This window comes from Paroedura picta, chromosome 2, assembly GCF_049243985.1.
Source record: "Paroedura picta isolate Pp20150507F chromosome 2, Ppicta_v3.0, whole genome shotgun sequence".
NCBI lineage: Eukaryota > Metazoa > Chordata > Lepidosauria > Squamata > Gekkonidae > Paroedura > Paroedura picta.
In genome coordinates, this window is record NC_135370.1 from 56,986,643 (window position 1) to 57,004,478 (window position 17,836).

The 17,836-nt window shown below is 43.6% G+C and overlaps 1 protein-coding gene across 1 annotated transcript in view; it reads right to left on the minus strand.

Annotated features, from left to right (window-relative positions):
- THSD7B (thrombospondin type 1 domain containing 7B) overlaps positions 1-5,109 on the minus strand; it is a 702,862-nt gene extending 697,753 nt beyond the window's left edge. The window contains exon 1 of the mRNA XM_077320192.1: positions 5,088-5,109. The gene's annotated coding sequence lies outside the window, so the exon portion shown is untranslated. The remainder of the gene's footprint in view (positions 1-5,087) is intronic.
- Positions 5,110-17,836: the final 12,727 nt, after the last annotated feature.

A 17,836-nucleotide genomic window follows, 5' to 3' on the forward strand; every position in this document is an offset into this window, starting at 1 on the left:
CAGATTGTGATTGAACTCCTCATGTGCCATAACCACTGAGTCATGTAAAATGTGTGTGCACAGGGAAAGGGCTGAAATAATTAGGAAGTTCTGCCCTTTGCACATGCTCAAAGGTAATCTTTACTAGTGTTCCTCAAGACACTGTAATATCGGCAGCAAGATTCTTAAACTGGGGCAATGGGAGAAAGAAGAACACATTTTATATCCATACAAACATGCTATGCACAACCATAAACACATTGACCCAGGGTGGGTTTATGCCATCCTTTTCCCTTCCTTCAAATTGCTGTACTACTCTGCCATTTTTCTTTGCTTTCTATGTATCAAAGTGGCTCTTGGATCCCAGTTAACAGCAGCCACTAATTTGCTCATTTATTTGTGTGCAAAATTGTATAAATAAAGGATGCATAGTTCTGCATTCATACTCTGCCTATACGCTGCAACACACCAAACCCACTATACCTGTGGGGAAACGCCTGCCATTAAAAAGTGACGTTTTCTATTTGTGAACTAAATGTCCTGCTGAATTGAGGAATATACTGAAGATATATATACACACACATTTATTTAGGATTGGCTTGGTTGATACATTCAAAAATCAGTCTGGGTTCTTCAGTACTGGTAAGTCAAATGTCTTGGGTTGGTTGGGGGTAAAGGTTACATATAAAAGTGGAGATGAAGGATGGAAAATGTTACTGTCTGCTGCTACCATGTTCCTTGGCACCCTGTGTGTGTGTGTGTGTGTGTGTGTGTGTGTGTGTAAGAGAGAGAGAGAGATTATCTGCCCTTCTGAAGGAAACCAACCAGGTGTGCTCTGCTCTGTAGCTGATTACTTATTATCCAGATGTGGGTTCTCGGTATATAAATCTATTTCCATTTCGCCTTCCAATCTAATTTTTCATATACTGAGATTTAGCAGGAGAGATCTGATGGGTATGAATTCCAAATATTTTAAAAAGTCTTATTTTCATGAACAGTACAGATAGCAGAATGGTCAAACAGAAGAGTCCAATTTTCTGCTCTACTTCTTTTGTAGTCTTCCCTCAAAACAGAGCACATACAGAAAAATAAAGAAGGAACCCTTTTTGTTGAATGTTATTTCTTTAAAATCCATCTTTGATCTGTTTATATGTTTCTGTACTGGATGAATAATAGGAATCAGTAAAAACTGTACCGGTGGGCCATAAAAGAACAAAATGCGATGGAGCATTCTATGGATGCAATCCCTTCTGAGCCAGCTTGTTATTCAACCTGACAATACTCAGTGGGTTATATTCTTTGACTTGGCCAGAATTACTTGTCTGGATACAAAACATTCTGAACTAACATGCAGAGGTCTTTGAATAAACTCAAAGCTTCTTACTGAGATACTTAGACATTAGCTTCTTCATTGATTCAAGATTAGAACTCCGTGCCTGGATCATAGACTTCTCAATGCAGCTCCTGGTATTAACTCTTCCCCAAAGCTACTTATGTTATAGTAAGCCTTATTCATAATGACACCATACTGCAACTGCAGCAGTTATTCAGTGGGCTACTAACACTTTTTGTTGGCAGAGTTTAAATTTTCCAGGAGGAGCTGAGGACCAGGATGCTTAAAAGAATAAAATAGTTTTATTTAGAGGAGAGAGAGAGACTGACTCATGTCTCCTGCTGCTTTCTGCTGCTGTCAGCATATTCCTTGGCACTGTACACTTGCAGTCCTTAGCTCATGCCAGAGTAAGGTGACCAGATTTTAACATTGGTAAAGCGGGACACCATTGACCGGGGGGGGGGGGTTCTTGATTAAAAATTTGGTCTATGTGGAGCATCAAAAAGTTTCATAGAACACAAATATAGTATTGTAATATATATATTTTAATTTCAACATAAGTACAATTTGCCAGGTGCCCCCAGATGTCCCTCCAAAAGTGGGACAATCTGGTCACCTTATGCCAGAGGGGAAGAGGCTGTGCCCTTCCTGTTTCCCTGAAAATGTAAGGGACATCTACCGTTGGGAAAGGTGCATACCTCCTTTTAACACCATTCCTGAATGAGGTTTAGAAGACCTCTTCCAAGCCTGGTTCTGCACTTACTTTGTGTTTTCCATTGTCGATCCTGCTGAATTCAGATCAATTTGAACCCGGGTCTTTCTCCTTCCTATCACCTTACTTGAAACAAAAAATGTTCTGCACTTGATTAGGGAAGCTCAGAGCAGAGAGGGGAGCAGTAGTTGCGAAACTGCTTGTTTATTTTTCTTTTCAGGGCGCAGGGGGCAGGGGGTCAGATGAAGTCCAGCTGGCATTAAAGCAGAGTGCTTTATTTCTGTCTTTTGACTGCCAAGCCGGACCAAGCCAAATGTAGCATGAGGCTGCTTGTTTCTCTTTCTTTTCCTGAAAGGGGGTGGATTGGAGACAGCAGCTTCACAGAGAACAAGGAGGGGGAAATAAAACCAAGAGCTAAATCGCTGCTGAGGAGTGTGCAACCAGGAACCAGGCAGTCTTTGAACTGACTAATCAGGGACAGACTGCTTTGCTACATCAGCATTGGAGGCACGGGGTAGGAAGCTAATCTGGCAAAATGCAGAACATCTACACTTATACTGGGGGCTTTGAAAACTGGTTCTTCAAATATAGTGACTTATATTTGCTCCTGCGTATCAAAGAGGAAGAGCCTCTTGTGGCGCAGGGTGGTAAGGCAGCAGAAATGCTGTCTGAAGCTGTCTGCCCATGAGGCTGGGAGTTCAATCCCAGCAGCTGGCTCAAGGTTGACTCAGCCTTCCATCCTTCCAAGATTGGTGAAATGAGTACCCAGCTTGCTGGGGGGTAAGACTGGGGAAGGCACTGGCAAACCACCCTGTATTGAGTCTGCCATGAAAATGCTAGAGGACGTCACCCCAAAGGTCAGGCATGACCCGGTGCTTGCACAGGGGATACCTTTACCTTTATCGCAGGGGAAAGGTAGGGTCACCACGGATCAATCACAGATGTTGCAGAGGGAAAATTTAAATCAAAATATGTTATTCCCTAGTGGAGAGGTTTTTCAGGCTGGGAGAGAATAAAAAGCAAGTGCATACTCAACCCAGATCTATAAAGCGATAAGTGCAGAACTAGCCCTTTGGTTTATGGAAAATCCAAGGGAGAAGACATACATGAGAAGCATGGCGGAACTGGTTTGAACATATAGCCTCTGTCTGGAAAACAAACTGAAAAACAGCCTTGGATTGCAGCAAATGTGGGTACATTTTATTAATCCACCAATAAAAGTCTTGGACAAGCAAAGCACCCTAATTTCCCTCAAAAGTTAATGTGATTATTAGGAGGTCTGCTCTAGCTCACAGATGTCCATAAATAGGCTTTCCTGCAAATACCATCCTCATGTCTTTCAAGGCCAGATTCAAGAATGCAGTAATGGTTAATCATGAGAACCTATGCTGACTTGTGTAACCAAATACGAGGGGGAATTAGGAACAGAAATTAACATGTTCTGGAAAGTTCCATTAAGGGAGATTCCTGATTGCATCCAAGAGACCACTTAGTGCCAGACGGAAAAGACTATAATAAAGGTTTAAGCCAGAGGAAAACCATGTTAACTTCATGCTCATACCATACTAGTATGCTTTGATATGTTATGTTTCTTCATAATGGACTGCACTATATAGAATGTTTTTATGCTACAGCTTGGATCCTTATGCTATAAGAAAATAAGCCACCCAATACCAGTATTCAATGTATTAGATAGGGCAGTTAACTTCTATATTTTCTCTTTTGCTAATTTATACTCTGTAAATTGAGAGCATCTTGTGGCACAGGGTGGTAAGGCAACCGACATGCTGTCTGAAGCTCTGACCATAAGGCTGGGAGTTCAATCCCAGCAGCTGTCTCAAGGTTGACTCAGCCTTCCATCCTTCCGAGGTTGGTAAAATGAGTACCCAGCTTGCTGGGGGGTAAAATGGCAATGACTGGGGAAGGGAATGGCAAACCACCCTGTATTGAGTCTGCCAAGAAAACACTAGAGGGCATCACCCTAAGGGTTAGACATGACTCGGTGCTTGCACAGGGGATACCTTTACCTTTTACCCTGTAAATAATAAACCTTTATATATATTTTTAAAGGTCTCCTTTATTTGTGCATTTTTAACCTTGAGAGCCCACAGGCTGGGTATTGCTCAAAAAACAAGGAACCTGACCAAAGGGGACGCAGGCTTGGGTCTCTGACACGTGTTTTTCCTCACAATATGAATAGGTTATTTATATACTGTAGTTAGTACAATTTTTTCCAAAATGCATAATTATCAGTCTTGAAAACATTATTTGATGCTTTCAGTTCAGATCCCCTACTGTGGTGTTTAGCTTCAGTTCTTTCAGATCCCCTACTGTGGAGATGATTTTTTTTGTACTTCCCCACAGAGATACGGATTTTTTAACTATATACTTATTTGAAATATCCCACCCTTGTAAAATTTAGAGGGTGGCTAACATCAAAAGAAAAAATAGAAATGAAGGCAAAGTCTAAAGACAATAATAGATCAGTTCAAAGCTTAACCAGCTAGCAAACATCTCCACCAGATTTCCATCACCTGAATTTCAATTGCCAGACTCTAGAAATCAAAATTTATCAATCCACCAATCAACAGCTTTTTCAAAATCAAAAGTAGAGAGTTGAATATGCCAACATCTAACTTAAAGAAAAACCCTGTGTGGAGTAGCAAAAAGTTTGTAGGCTTTTCTGAAAGACTTGAGGGGAAGGAGTCTGATAACCATAATAATAATACAGCAGTAATGCCCAATTTCTGACTATCAAATGAACTACCCTGGTGTGCACCATGATTGTGAAGGAGTTCCTAGCTGAACCCTGGGGGTTCTTAAGGGTGAGCATGTGCAAATAACCAGGGTAATAAGAACAATTTAGAAAAAAAATATTTAGAAATTTCTTAAATACAACACAATTCTCTCAAGACAAGCAACTTTAAACAATGAAGTTAGCTGACTACCTGACACTTGAAAATCTGCATCAAGAGGTACATCCTTAGTTACTAGCATAATCAAATCTTACAACACTGCAGCAATTCTATAGATATAGGCCAGTGAAAATCCAAGTTAGCATACCCTCTCTTAATCATCAGCGCAGACATACTTTCTGGCCTGGCCAAGTAGGAACCATCCTTGTTAAAAGCCTCTAGAAGATTACTTCACCTCTCCAACTCACCCCCTCCCCTTGCAAGTCACCAGGTTTCTCACATAACTAATTATCCAGCAGAGAGGTGATTCTAAGGAAGATAGGAGAGCCAGCCTGAGCCAGTCTCCCTTTGCAAAGACCTGCAAAATGGAATCATTCAATATACCACATATTAGCACTTGGAAGGAGGGACTGAGGTTACTTTACTTGAGTTACTTTACTTGACACCACTAGAGGATGGTGAATAGACCCTGGGTAACATTACTGAGAGAGAGTTGAAAGTATTGTCTATTTTTATGAACAATGTGCATGAGTGAAAGTTGAGGCAGGATAACTTTTGTTATGTACATTTCTTTAGTTAGATGGCACTCCAAGGTTTTCTGTTTTTGTCATATGCATGTTTTCATATACAGCTTTTTAATGTGCACCCGATATTGCCAAGCATGCAATGGACAATATATAATAGGTTTGGTACATGAGAGTATTTTTCTCAGGTTGGAAGAGTCTTCAATAGGAAGATCAGTGTTTTCTTCAGGAATTGGTACTCTCTCCCTCTCTATTGTTTGTAACTAAGAAAGCTTCTGTTTGCCTCATCCCTTCCCCAACATGCTACTGCTTCAATATTTCCCTCTGCATAATCCTTCCCTGCTTGGCCCTTTCTACTTATCCTATCTCTTTTCAATATCCACCTTCCTTTCATTGCCAGGTGAATTGGTAAGGAAGGCAACTTGGCAACCAACTATCTGTCCCTCCATCTCATTTTTACCCTGTCCTTCCTCCAAATTGCAGTTTGAATAACCCTGACTAGTATGATGTCAAATCTGGGAATGAAGCAGGGTTGGCCATGGTTAGTACTGAGTTGGAGACTACCACGGGAGACAGAGGTAGCTACGGAAGGATGCCAATGGCAAATCACATCTGCTTATCTCTTCCCTTGAAAACCACATGGCCCTGGGGTCACTCTGATTAGGGTGAGACGAGGTGGCACATTATGATGATGATGATGATGATGATGATGATGATGATGATGATGATGATGATGCTTGGGCTAGTATAAATGATTCTTATTTCCTTCCTTTTATCTTCAGAACAACTCTGTAAGTTAGGTTGTTCTCAAAACCCATGACCATTTCGCCAGCCCCACAGGAATGACTGTAATGTGTGGTTACTTTGGGGTGTGCAAGAAAAATATTCAGGGGGTTGGATTTGTTTCTGCATTTGAGTATATTCCCCCCCGCAAAAAAAAACAGTATTAATCAATATTCCTGAATACTAATACTGGTATTCGTTTTTGTATTCAGCAGTATTTGGGAATGCCAAATATTTTCATTTCCATTATACCCTTTGGGCCCATTAAAATCAATGACAAATCTAGCCTTGAGTATATTAAGTGATCTGTGGGAGGGGGCTGAAGTAGAGGCACCAAATGTTCAGGGAGACTGTTGGAGCTTCTCTTCAAAACAACCATCAAGTTTCAAAAATATTGGACCAAGGGGTCCAATTCTATGGACACCCAAAAGGGATGACCCTATCCTCCATTGTTCCCAATGCGGGGGAGGGGAAAATAGTTAGGCAGTACAAGTCCAGCAGAAAGTCCCAGAGGATCTGTGCAATGGAAAGTGAAGTGCACAGTGGGCATTCTCGCATAGCCAGCAGCAGAATCAGTGCAATGTGCCCAGCAGAACCAGTACCACAAAATGCACCACTCTGACCATGTACAGAAGAATTTCAAAAAAGAACTAGCTTCTGTGATTGGATAGAGAGCCATGTTCCCCCAAACATAAAATCCTGTTTCCCAAATCATGCCCACTCCTTCCTGTTCCCTGGGGAATGGTTTGGGAAGGGTGGGAAAGACCCCTAAAGGAGACAGCTGAAAGGTAAGTCTGCAACTTTGGAGCCCTTTGAACTTTAAATATCACTCCCTGGCTATTAGGATTAAAACTGAATAAAAGCTAATTATTTTTGACTATTTTTTTTTATGGGAATGTCTCTACCAGTAGTCGAAACAAATTCTCTAATCAGTATTCAGCATAGTAAACACTAAAAAAAAATCTGTATTTTCTCCAGCTCAGATCAACCAAATACTCACCCCCTAGTGGTGACTAATGTTGAAATAAAATATACCCTTATTTGAAGGGTTAACAGCAAATTCTGCCTGGCCAGAACTGGATTTTACATGACACCCAAGAGCATCATTTGTTTTAACTGGCTAAATTAAATGCTGATGAGCCCAGTTTCTTCAACGGAGTCACCGCTGACCTTTAACTGGCTGAGGTCTACATTGTACACAGAAATTGAAAACAATTTGCTTGACTCATCATTTCCCTCCATTGGAATACAATCATGTTAAACAGAACTCTAAATCAACTGGGGGAAAGAATGGGAAACAAGTTGACATGGAGCAGAGCTGACTCTCCTTTTGTTAAGGAGGCCTCTTTTCAGCAGGCAAGAACTGTTTCTCTCTGAGCGTGCGATGCCAGACGATGCGCCCAGCTGAGGAGCCCAGCAGGATCTCAGGCTGGCACAGCTATCTATTTGTTCTGGCTTCCACAAATACAATGCCTCCTGAAGAGATGTGCCCAGTGCTGGGGAGAACTTTATTCAAATGGGCTTTCTCATCTCCGGCTGACTTTTGTAAAGGGGAAGGAGGGGAACACGGAAAGAGATATTTGAACAGCCAGAAAGGTTTGCCACTTCCTGTGTCGGGCACTGCTGTTTAGTGATTACATGCAACATTGCCAGGAATACATTCAAGGATTCTTCAAAGACACTTCTGCAGTTGTTTGAGAAGCCACATAGCAAAGAAACAGACAATTCTGCAACAGCTTCTAGCTTAAGTCAGGTTTAGGGCACAATTGGCCAGATGATTGAGGATCTGATGGAACACCCGTGGTTGACCCATTATGCATGGCAGCAGCCCTGCCGGCACCCCAGTACTTCCCATGTACTCATGGGGGAGGAATCCCCTGGAGTATGCAAGCTGCCCCAGCGTAGCACGGGCATGTGCACACACACAATGCTGGGGCTAGAAAGCCCAAGTCGCTGCCTGGAGACAGCAACAGAGAGGAGGTGAGTGGGGGGGGATAAGGGGAGTGGAGACCCCACCCACCGCACAATGGTGGGGAGTGGCATGCCACTCTCCCACCAAGGTGGGGGTGGGGAGACTCTCCGGTCAGCTCCGAGGATCTGCGGAGCCGACAGGGGTGTGCAGTGTCCCTCCAGGGACACCATAAGTTGAGGGAAGGGCTGGGCCAAAAGACCCGGGTCTTCTGCTTATGCATGGGGCTGGCCCAACCCAGCCCCCGCTGGCACTCGTGACATCCCAGGGAATGCGGAAGATTCCATGTTCCCTTGTCTTGGGTCTTCCGGGGCGCTGCGCTGGTCAAGAGCTGGGATGGCAGCAGCAGGGTGCATAATCAGGGCTCTCCTGCTGCCGCCATCCTGGATTTCTAGCCCTGTGCATAATCGGTCCTTGAAAGCCAGCAGCATTGTATAGTGGTTAAAGAGTGGTGGAGGACCTGAATCTGGAGAACTGAGTTTGATTCCCCACTCCCTCACATGCAGCCAGCTGGGTGACGTCCCACCAATCACAGTTCTCTTAGAGTTGTTCTCACAGATCAGTTCTCACAGAACTGTCTCAGCCACCTACCTCACAAGAGGTCTATTGTGGGGAGAGGAAGGGAAAGGCATTTATAAGCCACTTTGGGACTCCTTTGGGTAGTGAAAAGCAGGGTATAAAAGTGAGCTCTTCTTCATCTTCATCTTTGTCTCCTTCATTTCAGGAAGGTTTGTATTGGGGAAGCCCAAGGTTGCTACCAATCATGGTTGAAACACTTTCTATTTTAAAAGAGTAATTTATCAAATTAAATCTATAATCAACCTTCTAATTAAATTTGGGGATAAAGGTAAAGGTATCCCCTGTGCAAGCACTGGGTCATGTCTGACCATTGGGGTGATGCCTTTTAGCGTTTTCATGGCAGACTCAATGCGGGGTGGTTTGCCAGTGCCTTCCCCAGTCATTACCGTTATACCCCCCAGCAAGCTGGGTACCCATTTCACCGACCTCGGAAGGATGGAAGGCTGAGTCAACCTTGAGGAGGCTGCTGGGATTGAACTCCCAGCCTCATGGGCAGAGCTTCAGACAACATTTCTGCTGCCTTACCTCCCTGCGCCACAAGAGGCTCTTAAAATTTGGGGATACATAGTGCTAATTCTTTTTAATAAAAAAGCTGTCCTGTTAAAATAAAAAGACACCCAGTTTAAATTCTGTCTTAGTCGGCTGCAGTAAAAGATAAGAGAAACCCTCAGTCAAACCACAGAAGCAAAAATAAAAACAACTGTTAAAAGAACAGTACATTTATTATGGCAGAAACTTTCATAGGCCAGAGCCCTCTTCATCTGATTGGGAAATCAGTAGGTAAGTTATATTCAATAAAAATGAAACAGTGAAATAAGAGAGCCACGATGCTGCAGTGGTTAATAGTGGCAGACTCTGGAAAACGGGGTATGATTCCGCACTCCTCTATGCAAGTCCTGCCATGTGATCTTGGGACAATCACAATTCTCTCAGAACATTCTCGCCTCCACCTACCTCACAAGGTGCCTGTTGTTGGGAGAGGAAGGGAAGGTGATTGTAAGCTACTTTGAGTCTCCTTAATGTAGAGGAAAGTGGGGTATAAAACCTACTGTTCTTCTAATATGAAATCCCTTTGTTTAGACTTCAGGAGCAACTATTACAGTTTCAAATTTCAGGGCCCAAGTATATGTACTTGTGGTTCCATGATTCTTCCAACAGGCTTTTCATTCTTTTACGTAATGTGCCACAGGGTCAGCAATTTTAGGGGGGTGAGGAATGGAGGGAAAGGGGCTTTATCCCTTTTCTCCACGCACATTTCACCACTGAAAATCAGCTTTCTTAGCCTATTCCTGTTCATAGAATCACAGGGTTGGGAGGGATCTCCAGGGTAAACTAGTCCAACCCCCTGTACAATGCAGGAACTCATAACTCCCTGCCCATCCACAGTGACCCCAATTTCATGCCCAAGTGATCCCCGCCACTGCTAAAAACATCCAGAATCCAGCCTGGAGGAAATTCACCTACCATCCCACAGTGGCGATTAGCAATTCCCTGGGTATGCAAATAATGCAAGGAAGGGCCACAAGAGACAAACAGGGCCACATCCCTTCCTGCCCACCCACTCACCATCTGCCTAAATCTTATTATTTCAGTTGTATTGTCCTAGCAGGTTTCCACAATGCCTATTAGATCATATTCCTCTTCGTGTATTAGGACTTCTAGTTCATCCTGCTTGTTTCTCATACTGTGCACATTAGTGTAGAGACATAGTAATCCTTCATACGAGTACCCCAGGGTTTTAGTTTTTGAACTTTCCTGCATATGTGCCATTCCCTTTAAATCTGCAGTGTTCCCATCTACAGTTATTGTCATCGAACTAAGCCTTGAATGTATGTCTCGTTCACCCATTGGACTTAGTTTAAAGCCTCATCATGGTAGCACAATCTATGGTCCAAAACCCCAAACCTTTCTCAATGACACCAATGACATCACCAGTCATTTCTCTGCACTCTCTTTCTTTCCCTTCCTAAGCCTTGGGCATTAACAGGAAGAACAGACTAAAATGCAACCTGCGCTCCCAAGTCCTCCACTTTTTTCATATACTCCACACTGCACTGGGCAGTACAGTTCAGTGCATTTTGTTGGAGGTGAGGTTCAGCAAGAAAATAGCACCAGAAAAATATTTGGAAGATCTTCCTTATTTCACTTAAATATTCATATATTCATCAACGGGGGCAACAAAAGGAAAGGTATAAAATCAGAAAACACACCAAAATTTCAAATAAAACTTTATAAACTTAGTAAACTTAATAACTCTCATTTAGACCCCAGGCCCAGGCCTCCTAGCCCTCTTGATCAACTATAATGCATTTAAGCCCTAGAAACCCCTCTAAAGAATTCTGATTTGCAGCTCTTTGGGGATTACTAATATGGGAGATTATTTCAGAGGGTTGGGACAACCACCCAAAAGGCCCATGGTTAAGCAGCAGCACATTTCCTCCTTGGCAGCCCTGGAAGGGTTCCCCAATGGCTGGGAGGTAATTAGTTGTTTATGTATTTTAAAAATGTGTTAAACATTTATTGGGTGATATGCCCATATATGGTCATGTTGAGCCACCGTCTTCCCAAAGTGGCCAATGATGGGCCTGGAGGGGCCCCCTGTGGGCACGTATACAGCTATGCTTCCCAATCATATTCTGCATGATTGTGCCACTTTGACCCATTATGCACGGGGGTTTTAGCGCACATTCGGGGTGGAATGGCGGCGACTAAAATCACGGATAACGCACGGAGCCGGCTGCAACCGGCTGCAGCTTCGGTGCATGCCGCCGAAAAAGCCGCGTCAGTGAAACGCGGAAGAAAGCGCAGCTTCCGGGTGAGCGGGGCGCAACCAGAAGCGGCGCCCGGATCGGCGCGTGCATAATCGGTTACTCTGGGTTTTGCCGCCGTCGCGCCCCGCCCCGTGTATAACCGGTATGCGTCGCGTCTTCCCCCTCCGCGTTTTCCATGTGACCCGAAATCGCCGTTTCGGCGGCCGTGCATAATGGGCCTTTGGGGGTTTCTGGAGGCCTGAAGGATGTTTCAGTGGTTTCTTAATGGTAAAAAAGTTGAGAAAGGCTGCCTTAACAGAATCTTAATGAGCTTCAGCTGCACCTTTCCACACTTTAAACCGTATTGAAGGGACAGTTCATTTTTCTCCAAGCCTGTTGTCAACCCTAGATATTAATGACATTAGCCACACCAGCCCCATGCCTTATACTACTTGTCCGAGATGCCCCTATTCAAACGTTCCTAAGAGGTGAGAGTTCCAGAGTTGCAGGAGTGATCACAAAGAATCTCTCTCTATCTGTTCTTGCTGTCCAAGATCAAATTCCTATATGCACCGTAGCCTGCAGCTCGCAATATCCAAGCATATGGAAACCATTCCATGCAGATAGATTACAAGTGCTCAGCATGCAGAGCCTCCAGCCACCACTCTGTCATTGCAATTTATCCCTCTTGTAAGGTTTATGGTGAAGACTGCATGGTGATCTTCAGTAATGAATAGTGCCTTTGAAATAAATCTTGCCAACCCTCAAGACGACCTTGAGTGCAAAACAAACAACAACAACAAAATTGAAGCCATACATGGCTGAGCCTGTATCACTATGTAAGCAACCTGTAATGAGACAGAGATTTCTTCTTTACTATGAAGCCTATGGCTTCAACATTAAACCTATGGTTCATTCATAAACAATTTATTTATATTTGTATTTATTTTCTGCCCTCTCTCTATTTTTTATTAATTTTTAAATTTTAGATAGATATAGTAAGAAAAACAGAACATTTCCCCTACAATATTTCCTTCCCCTCTCCCTCCCACGAGTCTTTTCTTCACTTTTCCAGCCTTACTTCACAAGATAGTCCAAATAGTAGCACCACCACTCTTGGAATGCTTCATCTGGCCTTCCGTTACCTTTGATGTGAGCTGTACCATGTTAGGCAATTCGGCAAGTTTGTCCAGCCAGTCATCTACTGATGGAAGCACTTGCACTTTCCAGTTTTTGGCTAGTACCAATCTCACCACTGTTGTGGCACAGAAGAAAAGATTCTTGGCTTTTAGGGGAAAGCACTCTGGCGGTATACTTAACAACATACATACAGATTTTAGTGGAAATTTAAGTTTAAACATCGCTTCTAGGATTACATGGATTTTTATCCAGTATCTATATACAATATCACATCTCCACCACATATGAAAAAATGTGGTGGAGATGCCCTCTCTCCATTGACTTACTTCAGTTATTTACTTACTTCAGTTATAGCCTACCTTAGTTGCTGAGACATAAAGTAGACTGTGATGGAAGGGCCTGATCTAGTCTGCAGATCCTATTCCACGCTGCTCCAAGGTTCTCACAACTTAATGCAGCCTCTCTAGTATTTAAAACCTCCAAATCTCTGTTCCCTGCTTGGTAAGGGGGTAATCTTGAGCCACCCATTACCTCTATTTGCATTTGTATGAAGGTGGAGTGAGGTATGTCTGGAAAGCAACTGAACTGACTCCGCTTCCTACCTGTTCTCTGCCCCCAAAAAAACTGTTCAAACTCAGAGTGAAGGCTTTGTTCAATTCAAACCTCCACAGGAAAACAGCTTTTATTCACAGAGACTACAGGTAAAAACAATGCCATGAGATCAGCAGGTAATAGAACCAAACAAATTAGAGAATGTACCAATACAGAAAATAAAATAGCATTACAAGGTAGAAGAGTTGGTTCTTATATGCTGCTTTTCTCTACCAGGAGTCTCTAAGTGGCTTACATTCGCCTTCCCTTCTTCTCCCCACAACAGACACCCTGTGAGGGAGGTGAGACTGAGAGAAGTCTTGGCATTGGGAAGAGGAAGGGGAGGAGTTGTCCAGTCTGTAAGGGCATGAGGGTGAATATGTGTGTTGTGTGGGGAGCTGTGGTGGTGTGGTGATAAATGAGGGTGTGGGTGTGGAGATATCGGTGTCAAGAGCCTGATGTTTGGAATGTTAGTTGAGTGTGGGAGAGGAGTGACCTTTGGAAATGGTGGCATAGTGGTTACATATGAGGTTTTAAGAGCCATGTCCTCAGATATGTGAAGGAAAAATCAGACTGGGGACTCTTCTTAGGGGGGGATTACATGGCAACCAATTCCTCCCAGTTCTGTGGCCCTACTGCTTCTGTCTCTATTTTGTTACTGTTGATATAAAGTTATGTGCCCACATGCTTCTTTCACTGTTGCCCCAGAAGATTGATTTTTGTACACTGCTGTTTACTACCAAAAGGAATCACAAAGCTGTTAACAAACACATATTCCCTTCATCTCCCCACAATAGACAACCTGTGAGGGATGTGGGGCTGTGAGAGCTCTGAGAGAACTGGGAATGGCCCTGAGTCACCCAAAAGGCCTCAGATGTCTCTAAGCAATTTAAAATCGCCTTCCCTTCATCTCCCCATAACAGACAACCTATAAGAGAAGTGGGGCTGAGAGCTCTGAGAGAACTGTAATGACACAGTCACCCAGCAGGCCTCAGGTGTCTATAAGCAGTTCAAAATCACATCTTCTTCCTCCCCCCATAACAGATACCCTGTGAGTGAAGTGAGGCTGAGAGCTCTGAGAGAACTGGGATGACCCACAGTCACCCAGCAGGCTTCAGGTGTCTCTAAGCAGTTTAAAAGCTCCTTCCCTTCCTCTCCCCATAACAGACACCCTGTGAGGGAAAAGGGGCTGAGAGCTTTGAGAGAATTGGAATGGCCCACAGTCACCCAGCAAGCCTCAGTTGTCTCTAAGCAGGTTAAAATCGCCTTTTCTTCCTCTCCCCATAACAGACACCCTATGAGAGAAGTGGGGCTGAGAGCTCTGAGAGAACTGGGATGGCCCACAGTCACCCAGCAGGCCTCAGTTGTCTCTAAGCAGGTTAAAATCGCCTTTTCTTCCTCTCCTCATAACAGACACCCTATGAGAGAAGCTGAGAGCTCTGAGGGGCAGCATGCAGTCACTTGGCCCCTGACCCAGAGCAGCAGTCAGTGCCTCAGGGCCCACTCCCAAGCAGCAGAGTTTTACTGGCAGTGAGGGCAGCAGCAGGCAGGCCGCTTAGTCACCCACTCTCCAGACCAGTGCCCCTGTCTCTGGCGATGTCCAGTGGCCAAATGGAGGCTACTGGCCTTGCGGGTTTTGTGGGGGATGGGCCATATGGCCGCTGGCCAACCAGGAGTGATGTACCGGACGAACACTGGACGGACAGGACCCCGGACAGTCTCCTCCCAGGAGGCTGTTTCCAAAATATAAAAGGGAGCAAAAAGTGTTAAAGATATACATGTAATCCTAAGTATTGTGGATTCACTGTGGAATCCTTTTCGGTTAGACCCTTCTAAATCCTTTAATGGAATTAAAAGTGTATAAGTCTTAGAAATGTATTGCTACTCTCCATATTAGATGTGTGTGGCGGAAATAGTACACATTGCCTATTTTATGACTGACTATACTATTTTACTGAATTCAAACGGTTTAGCTTATTTTGGAGTTCTTTGTGATGGAAAACCAGGATCAAGTAGTTAAATAATTAAAGAAGAGCTCATGCTTTTCTGCACCAGTAATGGAGTGTCATGTTTCACAGGTTTACTCCGCTGCTCTTGTAGGGTTCGTCTGCTCTTCCAGGAGGCAAAGTAAAGGTGAACAGCTACCAAAGGGTTTCAAAATAAAATATAATGTTGAGCCACTGCACATTTTCAGTGTTACAACAGTCTTCACCCCAATAGATTAGGTAGCTGGAAACAAAATGAATTTCCACACAGGCATTAATTTAAGATGGTAACATAGAAATGCGACAGAATATTACAGTGCATTAGTTTTGGTGGTGCATATAATTTGTTATGAACAAAAGGTTGTGGTTCTGTTTCCTAACCTACCCCTTCTTTCGCCCCACGCATGCTGCTTTAGAAATGCCTTACTATTGAAAACACAGTGTGTAACCCGTCTTTTCAATGATTCAAAGTGCATAATGAAAGAGATGGCTCACAGCAGCCAGGCCCAACCCCCAATTTACATGTACTCATTTTACAGTGTGAACATAAGTCCCTGTTGAACTCAACTGAAGGTGCTCCTAGCCTAGCATCTTATTTCCCATTGGGGTCAGTCAGATGCTCCTGGAAGCCCAAAAGACTCCACCAGTAATTACTACCCAGCAATTGGTACTACTTCTGAACTTAGAGGGCTGGTTCAAGGTATTTTGCCATCCAAAATGGTATACAGGTGGGAGCTGTATGAGCTTCAGAGGCAATGCCAGCACATCTGGGATTTGCTTTTGGACAAGGATAGAGGTGATATCAGATCGAATTGAATAGCTTAGGGCCCAGTGCATGCTTTCTTCCAAGTTAATTCACACCTAGCTCATGTGTTTTTGTCTGAATAATTAACAGTAGCGTTTCTCATTCAAATTAACCTCACCATTTGTATGCGCAGATCAAATGGAAAGAATATTTAATTAATAACAGTTTTTCAAATGTAACAACACAATAGCTAGTAGTAACATTACCTCCAGCAAATTGCTGGAGTGACAAGAGTGACACAGATTTTTTAAACCGTGGAATGAGTCCTGTGCATTCTTTTATGGGTGACAGCTCCAGTGACAATCATATTACCCATTCAGCTTGATAATCTGTAATTAATTTGGGGGTTCTTCATTGTTCTCAATTAATTCTTTCATCCCTAGGGGGGGAAAGGCAGGTTCCAAAACCTCAACAGGAGCAGAAATATGGGGCCAGAAAGAACCTGAGAATATATTCTTTTCATTAAAAAAAAATTAAATTCCTACGTGGTGGCCCACAGGGCTGGCATTCAATAATCCTCCCACTGAAGTATTGCCTTTCTGCTTATGTCTTATCCTTATCCATTGCTGTTCCTCTATATATTTATGAAACAGCCTAGGGTGTGGGATGTGTCCGGCTGTCCAAGTTGGAATAGGGCCAATCATGGTGCAGCCAATTTAGCCCTGCCCCTGCAGTTCCCACCCTCCATCCCTGGACTCTAGCCTCTTTGCTATCAGAAACCTCAGTACCTGGAGCCAGCAGCAGGTAAGGGGAGAGGGCCCTGGGCAGAGGGTCGGGGTGGAGGGATTGCTAACGAGGGCCTCCTGGCCTGCTGACTGCCTGCTAACGAGCTGCCCAGCCCCCACCCACCCCACTTAATCCAGCTGCAGCCCAAAACCACCTTAAGATGCCTGGCCAGGGACCAGGGGAGGGGGCCTTTTCAAGGCCCGTTCTTTGTTTATTTATTTATCATACTTTATTTATCATACTTTTTGGAACGGGCTTTGAAGCTAGTTCTTATCATAAATGTGAATGAGTTGTTATCATCCAACCAATTTAATCCATGAACAGTTGGCCATTGATTTCAACAGGAACAGAGCAAGGCTCTTCATTTTTAAAAAGCTGCACCCTCGTAATTCCTCCAGTAATTGCCACTTAGCTCATTCATAATGGAGGAGCTTCCCAAAGTGACAGGGGGAAACATCCACAACTGTGATTTGTACTTTGGTTGCAGTTCCAGCCATACCCTGTTTAAAAGCACGCAGTAATAAAAAGATGCCTCATCATTAAGTGATTATTTTTTAATAATTTCAATGCATTATTTATCCCTCTGTCCTTAATAAGAGAGCACAAAGTCATAAAAGGGGAACATTGAATAATAAAGAACAATAAGGCAACAGACAACAAGGGTCATAAATGGCTCCGATTTCTCAGTCCCAGGTTAATTAAGCTTAATGCCTAAAGTGACTGGAAGGAGTGGAGAGAAGGGAAATGAGTAACTACGTGTTGAGTGATTTCATGGGCCCCTTTATGTACTGGAAGAGGTGCTGCATATATGGCCCATATAACCCTATTTGCTCTCATCAAGGCTTTGGGGGTTGAGGGCAGTTCAGTGGTTAAAAAAATAGCAAGGAGGAAAGATCAACCATTAGGAGCTTCAGAATCAATGCATGAGAACATTCTTTTACAACACATTTCTGTCTCATTTTTCCCTCTGAGGAACTCAAGGCAAGTTATCCCATTTTATCCTCACAATGACTCAGAATAATTAGATCTGCTTCTATACTGGTCT